This window comes from Oncorhynchus gorbuscha, unplaced genomic scaffold, assembly GCF_021184085.1.
Source record: "Oncorhynchus gorbuscha isolate QuinsamMale2020 ecotype Even-year unplaced genomic scaffold, OgorEven_v1.0 Un_scaffold_2660, whole genome shotgun sequence".
In the NCBI taxonomy this organism is placed as follows: Eukaryota; Metazoa; Chordata; class Actinopteri; order Salmoniformes; family Salmonidae; genus Oncorhynchus; species Oncorhynchus gorbuscha.
In genome coordinates, this window is record NW_025747111.1 from 28,916 (window position 1) to 43,494 (window position 14,579).

Sequence of the window (14,579 nt, forward strand, 5' to 3'; positions counted from 1 at the left end):
AGATAGTGTGGTCTACAGCTTATCATGAGGTACTCTACCTCAGGCGAGCAATACCTTGAGACTTAATATTAGACAGACACACACCACCACCCCTTGTTTTACCGGATGTAGCAGTTCTATCCTGCCAGCAAACTGTATATTATCTGTGTCTTCGTTCAACCACGACTCGGTCAAACATCAGATATTGCCGTTTTTAATGTCCCGTTGATAGTCGAATGGAGCTCATCCATTTTATTCTCCAGTGATTGCACGCTGTCAAATAGAACGGATGGTTGAGGTGGGTTACCCACTCGCCGACGAATTCTCACAAGGCACCCCCAATCTCCGCCCTCTTTACCTCTGTCTTTTCTTCACGCGAATGATGAGGATTTGGGCCTGGTCTCAGAGAAACAGTATATCATTCACGCCGGACTCATTAATGAAAAAATCTTTGTCCAGTTCGAGGTGAGTAATCATTGTTCTGATATCCAGAAGCTATTTTTGGTCATAAGAGATGGTAGCAGCAACATTATATACAAAATAAGTTACACACAATGTGAACATTGGTCCCAATAAGGGCTGTATTCTGATTGATTCTGTGCATTGTCATAAAGCGCACTTCTGTTTCATACATTGTCAAATGTATTTTACATTTATTTTGTATTTCACCTTTATTTAATCAGGGAGTCATACTGAGACCAAGGTCTCTTTTTCAGATGAGCCCTGAATTACATAAAGTTTAAGTCAGAAGTTTACATACACCTTAGCCAAATACATTTAAACTCAGTTTTTCACAATTCCTGACATTTAATCAGAGTCTAAATTCCCTGTCTTAGGTCAGTTAGGATCACTACTTTATTTGAAGAATGTGAAATGTCAGAATAATAGTAGTGTGAGCGTACCAAGTAATTAGGCGTCACTCTAAAGCGGGAAGGTGGAATAAACGAGTCAGGAGTAGGTTTTTCTGATTGAACACGGTTCTCTATTGAGGGTATTTTGTCAACAAAAACATTCTAACATAATCAATGAAAAATCTTCCAAGGAAAAAACACACATCTTCTCCAGATGAAACAAGAACACAATAGGATAATCTTTAAACTACAACAAACATAAATCACGGGTTTGTCACCATCTTCGTGGTTCTTTCAGCACAGCTTCTCTCTCTCGGTGGCCATCTTCCAGAGATAGTTTTCTCCCTCTCTGCTGGTTCCATTCTCTCTTTTATAGGGGAAGGAGAGTATCTCATTAGTACCGTCAGCTGTGCTTAATTGACTCTGGTTACCTTGTCTCCCATGCTTTGTTGGGCTACTATCCATGAGCCCAGCCTGCCCTCTAGTGGTCCTTCCACAGTAGAGAGAATAATTTATTTCAGCTTTCAGCTCCTTACTAGTACACGCTTTTTCAGTTCTGCCCACAAATTTTCTATAGGATTTGAGGTCAGGGCTTTGTGATGGCCACCCCAATACCTTGACTTTGTTGTCCTTAAGCCATTTTGCCACCTTTGGAAGTATACTTGGGGTCATTGTCCATTTGGGAGACCTATTTGCGACCAAGCTTTAACTTCCTGACTGACGTCTTGAGATGTTGCTTCAATATATCTACATACTTTTCCTATCTCATGATGCCATCTGTTTTGTGAAGTGCACCAGTCCCTCCTGCTGCAAAGCACCCCCACAAACAGGATGCTGCCACCCACGTGCTTCACGGTTGGGATGGTGTTCTTCGGCTTGCAAGCCTCCCCCTTTTTCCTCCAAACATAACGATTGTCATTATGGCCAAACATTTCTATTTTTGTTTCATCAGACCAGAGGACATTTCTCCAAAAAGTACGATCTTTGTCCCCATGTGCAGTTGCAAACCGTAGTCTGGCTTTTTTATTGCGTTTTTGGAGCAGTGACTTCTTCCTTGCTGATGAGTAAATGCACATAAATGTTGTTGTACTGATTAATGTCTCCTGTTAAGCATGTTAAGGACCATTTTTAGGAGAGTTTTTAAAAATAATATTGTATTATAATTTGTTTTGTTTTTGCTCAGTATGACTGGAAAGAGCGCAAGTGGAAACTTAATAATGAAAACAAACCCTTTTAAGTCTTGTCCAATCTCTGTACCTGTTACTGACAACGATCACAGACATACTTTAAATATCGTGCTGCTGGGACAGACTGGCACTGGAAAGAGCGCAAGTGGAAACTTAATAATGAAAACAAACCCTTTTAAGTCTTGTCCAATCTCTGTACCTGTTAGAGAGTCAGGTAGTACAGAGACAGATAGCAGTGAAAAAGGTTAGGGTCATTGATACACCAGACTTCTATGATGAAAATATAGAACAGTCAGACAAACACCTTATGGAATGCAGAGGGCCTTCAGCCTTCATTATTATGTGTCTATTTACTGGTTATTCAGATTGGACGATTCACAGCGGGTGAGAGGGAGATATTAAAGAAATTGGAAAAGGGATTTGAGAGTGACATACGAGAGAAAACCATTGTCCTCTTCACTCATGTAGAGGATCTGAAACACATGAACATAGAAAAATTCCTTGAAAGGACAGACCCTCATCTTAAAGAGGTAGTGAGGCTCTGTGGGGAGAGGCATCGTGTGTTCAGTAACACTAGCACAGACCCTCATCTTAAAGAGGTAGTGAGGCTCTGTGGGGAGGGGAGAGGACCCTCATCTTAAAGAGGTAGTGCTCTGTGGGGAGAGGCACGTGTGTTCAGCACAGACCCTCATCTTAAAGAGGTAGTGAGGCTCTGTGGGGAGAGGCATCGTGTGTTCAGTAACACTAGCACAGACCCTCATCTTAAAGAGGTAGTGAGGCTCTGTGGGGAGAGGCATCGTGTGTTCAGTAACACTAGCACAGACCCTCATCTTAAAGAGGTAGTGAGGCTCTGTGGGGAGAGGCATCGTGTGTTCAGTAACACTAGCACAGACCCTCATCTTAAAGAGGTAGTGAGGCTCTGTGGGGAGAGGCAGTGCTAACACTAGCACAGACCCTCATCTTAAAGGGAGAGGCATCGTGTGTTCAGTAACACTAGCACAGACCCTCATCTTAAAGAGGTAGTGAGGCTCTGTGGGGAGAGGCATCGTGTGTTCAGTAACACTAGCACAGACCCTCATCTTAAAGAGGTAGTGAGGCTCTGTGGGGAGAGGCATCGTGTGTTCAGTAACACTAGCACAGACCCTCATCTTAAAGAGTAGTGAGGCTCTGTGGGGAGAGGCTCTGTGCACAGGGAGTGGGGAAGGCATCGTGTGTTCAGCACAGCATCTTAAAGAGGTAGTGAGGCTCTGTGGGGAGAGGCATCGTGTGTTCAGTAACACTAGCACAGACCCTCATCTTAAAGAGGTAGTGAGGCTCTGTGGGGAGAGGCATCGTGTGTTCAGTAACACTAGCACAGACCCTCATCTTAAAGAGGTAGTGAGGCTCTGTGGGGAGAGGCATCGTGTGTTCAGTAACACTAGCACAGACCCTCATCTTAAAGAGGTAGTGAGGCTCTGTGGGGAGAGGCATCATGTGTTCAGTAACACTAGCACAGACCCTCATCAGCTCTGATGGCACAGCTCAGCTGATGGATGGAGAAGATCTGCAAATTACTGGGCCTTGAGCAGATGTCACAGGAATGGAAAAGAAGAACTCCAGTTATCCAGATGTAGAATTAGCTAACTTTGATGTTAACAAAAATGTATGTAACTAATGATTGTTTTAGGTCATTTTTGTACATCTTTGTGACTAAAAGCTCCAAGTGTGAACAGTTCCAAAGTTGTGTAACTTGGTAATAGATGTTTACTGTCCTGTGTATTATACTATTGTATTAGTCTTTCCATTTATTGAAGTCACTGTGCATTTATATTGTTTGATGAAGCTACTGAAAAATGCTTATACTTTGTGGCTTATTGGCTAAATTATCAGGCCTGTGGGGTAAAACGGATCAACATTACCCCTGAGTTCTGAAAATGCACAATTTGTTAATGTAATGTAATTGTATGCAATATATGTAAATATATGCAAATAGTAATTATCTCAATGTTTATTATCAGATGTATTTTTATCAGGTTAACCAATTTAACTTTTTATCTGTCATGTATGCCCTGCTGTAAGGAATTCATTCATATTGACATCTTTAGTCACACAAGAATTCCAGTAGATATATTTGTTATGTAAGTAAATGTTTTATTATTAGGTGTTAATTCATATTACATTGTTTGTTGATGATAAGGTTTGATAACCCTGAGAAATTGAAAACACTGACCTTAAACTCTACGCTTATTAATAAAGCATGGAAATAAAATATTATTCAATCATGTGATCCTATGGCAATATCCTATGGCAATTCATGTTTATGCATTTGCTTTGTGTAACATCAGGAGTCTTTGAAGATAAAAAAGTAACATTGTGGATATATAATAATAATGGAGTGGATTCCTACAGAGATTTTCCAGGTGCTCTTAATAGACCTCATCCACTACCACCTTGGTCTATGCAATGGTTATAATGCAATTGCACCAACACAGTGAAAACAAAACTCTTTGAAGAATGTATTCATCAATAGAACATTAAACCACAGGGTTTGGCTCTTACGGCACAAAGGGGACCGTGAAGAGACACATGCAGTCTCTTTTTAAATATTTTGTATTGTACTTAACTGTATTATGTGTTGTAAAGTGTAGGTGGGTGGCATTGTGTGAGCCTTGGCTTTTGCGAGCCGGAGCAGCTCATGGGGCAGAGACTGAAGCGTGGGGCAGAGACTGAAGCGTGGGGCAGAGACGGGAGACTGTGTAGGATTCTGTAGTGTTATGTTCTGTATATTCTGCGTTTTGTTTCCTGTTTGGACCCCAGGTATAGTAGATGCTGCCAAGGTAGGGAACCTAATCAAATACTCATACAATAATACTGGTACTTCATTTCAGACACTATGACCTGTCCTCCCCTCAGCAGCCTCCTGTGACCTAGATCATCCAACATCTTTGTGCCAAGTCATCCGCCCAGATTAGTTCTTGTCACGCCTTGGTCATTGTATCTTGTGTTTTTGTTATATGTTTGGGTAGACCAGGGTGTGACATGGGTTTATATGTTGTATTTCGTATTGGGGTTGTATTAATTGGGAGTGTGTATTATTAGGGGTGTGTCTAGTTAGGCTTGGCTGCCTGAGGCGATTCCTAATTGGAGTCAGCTGATTCTCGTTGTCTCGGATTGGGAACCGTATTTAGGCAGCCTGAGTGCACGTTGTATTTCGTGGGTGATTGTACCTGTCTTAGTGTTAGTCACCAGATAGGCTGTATTAGTTTCACTCGTTTGTTGTTTTTGTATTTTCAGTTATTTCATGTACCGCATTATTCTTCATTAAAAGTCATGAGTAACCTACACGCTGCATTTCGGTCTGACTCTCTACAAACAACAGATGAAGTTCATTACAGAATCACCCACCACCATTCACAGACCGAGCAGCGTGTGAACTGGCAGGATCTAAAGGAGGACGCTATGGACGGCAGAAGCAGGGATTATATGACGTGGGAAGAAATCGACAGGTGGGCGGCCGACCCAGAGTGAGTGCAGGAGCCCGCCTGGGATTCCCTACAGCAATGCAAAGAGGGCTATACACGTATGGAAGTATGGAATCGAGAAGGAAAGCATTGCTATACAGAGCGAAAACTGAAGGTAACAGGGGAAAGCGCAGAGAGAGAGTGGCTGAGTCAGGAAACAGACCTGAGCCTACTCTCCCTGTTAATCGTGAAGAGCAGTTGCAATGGGAGAGAGATTTGGAGATTTGGACATGGGAGGAGGAATTAGACGGTCAAGGACCCTGGGAGCAGCCGGGAGAATGATGAATGATGCGGTTGGAAACCGGAAAGTCACCCCAAAAAAAATATTGGTGGGGGCTAAAAGGGAGAATAGTTATGCCAGGTAGGAAACCTGCGCATACTCCCTGTGCTCACCGTTGGGCTAGAGAGACCGGGCAGGCACCGTGTTATGCTATGGAGCGCACGGTGTTTCCAGTGCGGGTGCAGAGCCAGCCTATTGGCCGGGCTAGAGTGGGCATCGAGCCAGGTAAGCTTGGGCAGGCTCGGTGCTCAAGAGCTCCAGTGCGCCTGCACGGTCCGGTCTATCCAGAGCCACCTCTACACACCAGTCCTCCGGTAGCAGCTCCCCGCACCAGGCTTCCTGTGCGTGTCCTCGCGCCAGTACCACCAGTTCCAGCACCACGCACCAGGCCTCCAGTGCGCCTCGCCTGTTCAGCGCAGCCAGTGCTTTTCTCCCCTCCTGCGCTGCCGGAGTCTCCCGCTTGTTTAGCGCTTGTTTAGCGCAACCAGAGCTGTTCTCTTCTCCTGCGCTATCGGAGTCTCCCGCCTGTTTAGCGCAGCCAGAGCTTTTCTCCTCTCCTGCACTGTTGGAGTCTCCCGCCTGTTCAGCTCAGCCAGAGCCTTTCTCCTCTCCTGCGCTGCCGGAGTTTCCTGTCTGTTCAGCGCCACCAGTGCTCCCAGTCTGCCCAGCGCCGCCAGTCAGCCCAGCGTCACCAGTCTGCGAGGATCCGCCAGAAGTGCCAGTCTGCCAAGATCTTCTAGATCGGCTAGACAACCTGAATCATCCAGGTCCACCAGCCAGCCAGGATTTACCGGAGCCTACTACCTGCCTGAGCTTCCTCTCAGTACTGAGCTTCCTTTCAGTACTAGGCTTCCTCTCTGTACTGGGCTCCCTCTCAGTACCGGGCTTCCCCTCAGTACTGGGCTGCTTCGGTCCCGGGCTGCCCCTCTGTCCCGGGCTGCCCCTCTGTCCCGGGCTGCCCCTCTGTCCCGGGCTGCCCCTCTGTCCCGGGCTGCCCCTCTGTCCCGGGCTGCCCCTCTGTCCCGAGCTGCCCCTCTGTCCCGAGCTGCCCCTCTGTCCCGAGCTGCCCCTCAGTTATGTGGGGATCAGGGTGAGGACTATTAGGCCATGGTCGGCGGAGAAGGTGGATTATCCTAGGACGCGAAGGGGAGGAACTAGGACATTTATGGAGTGGGGTCCACGTCCCGAGCCAGAACCGCCACCATGGACAGACGCCCACCCGGACCCTCCCTATGCTCTTGAGGTGCGTCCCGGAGTCCGCACCTTACCGGGGGGGTTCTGTCACGCCTTGGTCATTGTATCTTGTGTTTTTGTTATATGTTTGGGTAGGCCAGGGTGTGACATGGGTTTATATGTTGTATTTCGTATTGGGGTTGTATTAATTGGGAGTGTGTATTATTAGGGGTGTGTCTAGTTAGGCTTGGCTGCCTGAGGCGATTCCTAATTGGAGTCAGCTGATTCTCGTTGTCTCGGATTGGGAACCGTATTTAGGCAGCCTGACGTTGTATTTCGTGGGTGATTGTACCTGTCTTAGTGTTAGTCACCAGATAGGCTGTATTAGTTTCACTCGTTTGTTGTTTTTGTATTTTCAGTTATTTCATGTACCGCATTATTCTTCATTAAAAGTCATGAGTAACCTACACGCTGCATTTCGGTCTGACTCTCTACAAACAACAGATGAAGTTCATTACAGTTCTCACCCTTTCAGCTAAATATAAATAAAGTTTCCCCTGAAATAACAACTTCTGTGACTTCTTGACCCGACCGCTTATCTGGGACATAACCAGTAGAGTTATAGAATCTCTTTTAAACAAGACACTCCTTTTAAGTAGTGTATGTCTTTCAGAAGTCTTCTCTGGCTTTTAGTTGAATCTAACTATGATTGTCTGTAGCATCCAGAGACTTGGACAACTTGGCTCATCACCTTCTTTAAACAGTCAACTCAACAGCTGCTCGGTTACCTTTTTGCTGTAAGTCATTTAAATCAATCTTGTGAGATAGAAGATGCACATCTCAAAGCTGTTAGGGGATAGGACATTGTACAATTTCAGTTTTCCAGTTAATATTTGTGAACTCCTCCTAAATTCATAATACATACTGTACAAGAATTCTAACAATACACTGCATAATTGCTTTCAATCCATTTCTATTTATTAGATTGTCATGGAGCACTGTATTTGTGTGAAAGTTGTATTTGTGTTTCAATATAATACTGTAAAACGCACATTAAAATAGCCACTCATGTGATACCATACCATGGTTGATTGCATTCTCTGATCTGACATAAAATACCCTCATACTGTTATCAGTTCAGGAATCTAGCATTTACTTTCAGTTCCTCCTTACTGAAAAATATGCACCTGGGGTCAAACACTAAATCTCAAGTTGTACCTCCAAAGTGAAACATAAACACATCATATCATAACTGGTGATCTGTAATGGGCAGACTATTGCGGCAGACTGGGTCTTATTATGTATACTGGTCATTAAGATTGTCAATTTCACAGAGGGTGCTAAGAGTTAAAACAATTGGAAGATACATGTAGCCCTTTCCAGCATTCAATGACCAAAAGCACCCTCTTCGGGTGGAATTCATATTTGTATAATTTCTTAATTACATTTTTATTTATTTATTTTAAATGACGAGAATCCAGTGTTTCTATGTCAAACAGTTTCGTTATATTTCAGTCTTCTGTGATTCGGAAAGTATTCAGACCCATTGACTTTTTCAAAATGTTGCTATGTTACAGCCTTGTTCTAAAATGGATTACATTGTTTTCCCCCCATCATCAATCTACACACAATACCCCATAATGATGGAGGCCGCTGTGTTCTTGGGGACCTTCAATGCTGCAGAATGTTTTTATTACCTTTCCCCTGATGTCTGCCTCGACACAATCCTGTCTCAGAGCTGTAAGGACAATTCCTTCGACCTCATGGCTTGGTTTTTTCTCTGACGTGCACTGTCAACTGTGGGACCTTATATAGACAGGTATGTGCCTTTCCCAATCATGTCCAATCAATTGAATTTACCACAGGTGGACTCCAATCAGTTGTAGAAACATCTCAAGGATGATCAACGGAAACAGGATGCTCCTGAGCTCAATTTCAAGTCTCATAGCAAATGCTCTGAATACTTATGTAAATAAGGTATCTGTTTTAAATGTTTTATTAATTTGCAAAAAAATAACTGATTTCGCTTTGTCATTATGGGGTATTGTAGATTGATGAGGGAAAAAATGATTTAATCAATTTTAGAATAAGGCTGTAACGTAACAAAATGTGGAAAAGGGGAAGGGAATCCTTTCAGAATGCACTGTGTATAAAGTGGAATATTGGGATGCAAACTCAAAATGTAATACACTTCAACTCTATATCTGGCATGGCACAGGTGTATTATTTTTTGTAAGCCCATAACCATGTGTGTGAGAGGTGTATACTTTTGTTTCAAAGTAGATTTGTTTAAAACTAAAAATAATCACTCTGTGTGACCAAGATTTAGCCCACTGCAGTAAAAGGTTAAGAGGGAAATCAGAAACAAAACAATTGTCCTCTTTACGAACAGAGACGATCAGATATCACCTTTAATAAGGTCATAAAAGCCTCATCGGCAAGATAATTTTGCTGTCGATCTAATGATGCATACTTGAGAATCACAAATCAGTAACTTGAATGTAAACACATTCTATGGATCAAGGGCTCCAACAGAGTCCAGTGTGTATTAAACAATCAAGGGAAGTACTCTATCTAATGATAGAGCTCGTTGTCCCTCAAGGATGTATTCTATCCCCATTACTTTTCAAACTGCATTTAAATGACTATGAAAACAATTATTATTGATTTGATTCTCAAGTATACATCATTAGAGCGACAGCAAAATTCTTCAGCACAGGAAACTATTATCAAGATGAAGAAAGTATTTGTTGTGACCAAGAGGCAATTACATTAAACGCATTTGTTTACATACCAGGTGATTCAGCACATTTTCTCATAATGTTAACAGTTCAGGTAGGCTATCTCCTCTTTCAGTTTCTCCAGGCCCTATAGACAATAATTCAGACTTTCTCTATTCTGTCCGACCTGTGTTGAGTGTTTATGTAAAGAAACATAGGGCAGGCAGGGAGCGACAGGAAGGTTTCGATGTAGCGAGTAGCTAAATTTCTCTGAGGATTTTGTTTGGGAAAGGTGAACCGTAGTGGTGGTTTTGTAGTGGTTGATGAGGCAGCTCAGTAACAGGGCAGGCCCTTGAACAAGGGGTCAGTCCCCCCAATAGACCTCTCTCCACCTTTGGATGAACTGTCAGACTGAGGCATCATAGAGGCTTGATTGTAATCACACTGCACATCTAACGACCTGACCCTGTGTGCTTATCAGCAACATCAACCAGCAGAGCTACAGGTGAATGATCTGTATCAAACAAGACACGTCTTTTCTTTCTGTCTTTCAAAAGTCCTCCCTCCTTCCCTCATTCACTCCAAGCAGTGTCAAGACAGAGCGAAGATGTACCCTGGTGCCACTATGCCCTCAGGTGCATTAGACACACTGGCGCTGACTCACACAGACACACACATGCACTAGACAAGAGTACATGCTCAATTAAAAATAACTCAGTTTAAAAGAAAATACTTTTATCATACTAAAGCTCAATAAAACTCCGGACCCTCAATATAAGACTGGAATATTGAATGAATTTATACCTCATTTTTCAGACCATCAAAAGGAAAAGTCTCTTAGTGTAATGTTGGATACCGTTGACTTATCTCAATTGCAGGCAAAATGAAAGTGACTGAATAAAACACAGAACCACTCTGGCCATTGCTCTAAATATTCCTGTGACTCTTGAGAACTACCCTAATCTCCATATAACTGTTTCTCTTAATACGATGGACCCAATTGTAGAAAATATACTGTGGCTTATATTCGAAAGTATGCTACTGTATTATACACTGAGTGTACATTATGAACACCTGCTCTTTCCATGACATAGACTGACTAGGTGAATCTAGGTGAAAGCTATGATCCCTTATTGATGTCCCTTGTTAAATTAACTTCAATCAGTGTAGATCAGTGGTTGTGAAGTACTTAAGTAAAAATACTTTAAAGTACTACTTAAGTAGTTATTTGGAGTATCCGTACTTTACTTTACTATTTATATATTTGACAACTTTTACTTTTACTCCAATACATTCCTAAAGAAAAAAATGTACTTTTTACACCATACATTTTCCCTGGAACCTAAAATACTCATTACATTTAGAATGATCAACCGGGACAGAATTATGGCATCTATCAATATAACACTTTGTCATCCCTACTGCCTCTGATCTGGCAGACTCACGAAAACAAATACTGTGTTTGCAAAATTCTGTCTGAGTGTTGGAGTGTGCCCCTGTCTATCCGTAATTAAAAATAATAAGAAAATTGTGCTGTCTGGTTTGCTTAATTTAAGGAATTGATGTATAGCATTTATTCTTACTTTGTACTTTTACTCAAGTATGATGATTGAGTACTTTTTCTACCACTGTCCTTAAGTACATTTAAAAACAGATACTTTTAAACTTTTACTCAAGTAGCATTTTACTGGGTAACTTTTACTTGAGTCATTTTCTGTTAAGGTATCTTTACTTTTACTCAAGTATGACATTTGAGTACATTTTCCATCATGAGCAAATGGGCTCCCTCATTTTTCAGCATGTTTTAACAAAAAGTTAGATTTAGAGTTAGATAAACTTAGATTTTTCTGCAAGAACATATACAGGATACCACCCTCCACAACATAACCTTCACTCCAAATCAAAATTCCAAACCTACAACCTGATGTTGGACAAAATTACTTGGAAGGATTAATACTACCAAAGATTATTATTTCCAAACGTTCCAAATGCTCTGGCAAACCATTGACCAGCAAAAGAAGCACAAGAAACTTGAAAACACCATCCAACCTGGAACTGAGTGAGTAATGTTGGTCTGAAGCTACTTTTAAAGCCAAGAAGAAAAATACATTACAAAGCTATATTTTACTTTATAAGGACTGAATGCTAATTTAAGGCCACCAAGCTTGCTAGGACAGCACAGAACTTTCTGCAACTTCAATTAGCACGGAGGTGTGAATTGAGAGGCGTCAAAGCCCTTGAGCCCTACAATGAACAGGGGTTTCACAGCCTACCCAAATCAAATCAAATCAGAGGCCTTTGAATGCAAAAAAAATCAACACTGCAGAGCTCTCGCTGTCCTCTGCCGTCCCCTGACTGTATTACTGCTGATGATATCTAGAAATGTGCATGTACACCCTGGCCCATCTACTGTTGCTAACCCTAATTCTGACTTGTGCTTTGATATTTGCCTCACTGATTTCTGCTCTCGTAAAAGCCTGGGTTTTCTGCACGTTAACACTAGAAGCTTATTACCTAAAATACAGATATGTGGGTCATTACTGAGACGTGGTTAAGAAAGAGTGTTTTGAACACTGATGTTAACCTTTCTGGTTATAACCTTTGTCAGCAAGACAGATCTTCCGAGTGGCAATCTTTACCAAGGAACACCTCCAGTACTCGGTTGTCTCCACCAAGTCTGTCCCCAAACAATTTGATTTGCTGGTTTTAAGCATTAAACTTTACAATAGCTCTTTGTTGACTGTTGCTGGGTGTTACCGTCCACCATCAGCACCATCCTCTATACTAAATGCCCTAAGTTCTCTCCTGGCCCCTTACACCAAATCTGAATTTGTCCTGTTAGGTGACCTAGACTGCGACATGCTTAAACCACCAAGTCCTAAAGCAACGGGATTCCCTAAATCTTTCTCAGATTATTACCAATCCCACAAGGTATAATTCCAAACACCCAGAAAAGGCTACTCTCCTTGATGTTATCCTCACAAATAATCCTGAGAAGTAAGAGTCTGGTGTTTTCTGTAATGACCTTAGTGATCACTGTTTTAAAGCCTGGGTTCGTAATGGCTGCTCAGTGAAACAACCTGTCCTGATTTGTCATAGACGCTTGCTAAAAAACTTTAATGAGAAAGCCTTCCTTCATGACCTGGCCTCTGTAAATTGGTATAGAATCAGCTTGAACCCCACTGTCGAAGACGCTTGGACCTTCTTTTTTAAATAATTTTTGCGGTATTGCTAACAAACACACCCCCATTACAGGAAATGAGAATTAATCTGGCTGTGATCTGGCAGAGTTACTCCACCTCAAGAATTGCATTTGGCGAAAGGCTTGGCACACACATACTCAGGCTGACTGGCTCTCATTCAGGCAAATGAGAAATAAGTGCACTCAGGCTATCTAGAAGGCCAAAGTTAGTTACTTTAAGGAGCAGTTCTCTCTCTGTGGGTCTAATGCCAAGAAGTTCTGGAAAAGGTTAAAGACCTGGAGAATAAACCCTCCTCCTCACAGCTGCCCGTGTACCTTAATGTTGATGCTGTGGTTGTTACTGACAAGAAGCACATGGCTGAGCTTTTTAATCACCACATCATTAAGTCAGGATTCCTATTTGACTCAGTCATGCCTCCTTGCCCATCCAACATCTCCCATCGCCCTCTCTTTTTCCCCTGCCCAGCTACAAATTTCTCCCTCCAGGCGGTCACTGAGTCTGAGGTGCCAAAGAAGCTCCTTAAAGTTGACCCCAATAAACCATCTGGATCAGATGGTTTAGACCATTTCTTCTTTAAGGTTGCTCTCCCTATCATCGCCAAGCCTATTTCTGACCTTTTTAACCTCTCTCTTCTCTGGGGAGATTCCCATTGCTTAGAAGACAGCCACAGTGCATCCTTTATTTAAAGAGGAGTTCAAACTGACACTAACTGTAATAGGCCAATTTCTATTTTGCCCTGTTTATCAAAAGTGTTAGAGAAACTTGTCAATAATTAACTGACTGGCTTTCTTGATGTCTATAGTATTCTCTCTGGTATGCAATCTGTTTTCCGCTCAGGTTATGGATGTGTCACTGCAACTTTAAAGGTCTTAAATGATGTCACCATTGCCCTTGATTCTACGCAATGTTGTGCTGCTATTTTTATTGACTTAGCCAAAGCTTTTGATATGGTAGACCATTCCATTCTTGTGGGCTGGCTAAGGAGTATTGGTGTCTTTGGCCTGGTTTGCTAACTACGTCTCTCAAAGAGTGCAGTGTATAAAGTCAAAACATCTGTTGTCCCACTGCCTGTCACCAAGGGAGTACCCCAAGGCTCAATCCTAGGCCCCATGCCCTTCTCAATTTACTTCAACAACATAGCTCAGGCAGTAGGAAGCTCTCTCTCATCCATTTATATGCAGTTGATACAGTCTTATACTCAGCTGGCCCCTCCCCGGTTTTGTGCTAAATGCTCTTCAACAAAGCTTTCTTAGTGTCCAACAAGCTTTCTCTACACTTAACCTTGTTCTGAACACCTCCAAAACAATAGTCGTGTGGTTTGGTAAGAAGAATCCTCCTCTCCCCACCGGTGTGATTACTACCTCTGAGAGTTTAGAGCTTGAGGTAGTCACCGGATAGAAGTACTTGGGAGTATGGCTAGACGGTTACACTGTCCTTCTCTTAGCACATATAAAAGCTGCTGGCTTAGGTTAAATCTAGACTTGGTTTCCTCTATCGTAATCGCTCCTCTTTTACCCCAGCTGCCAAACTAACCCTGATTCAGATGACCATCCTACCCATGCTAGATTACAGAAACGTAATTTATAGATCAGCAGGTAAGGGTGCTCTCGAGCGGTTAGATGTTCTTTGCCATTTGGCCATCAGATTTGCCACTAATGCTCCTTATAGGACACATCACTCCACTCT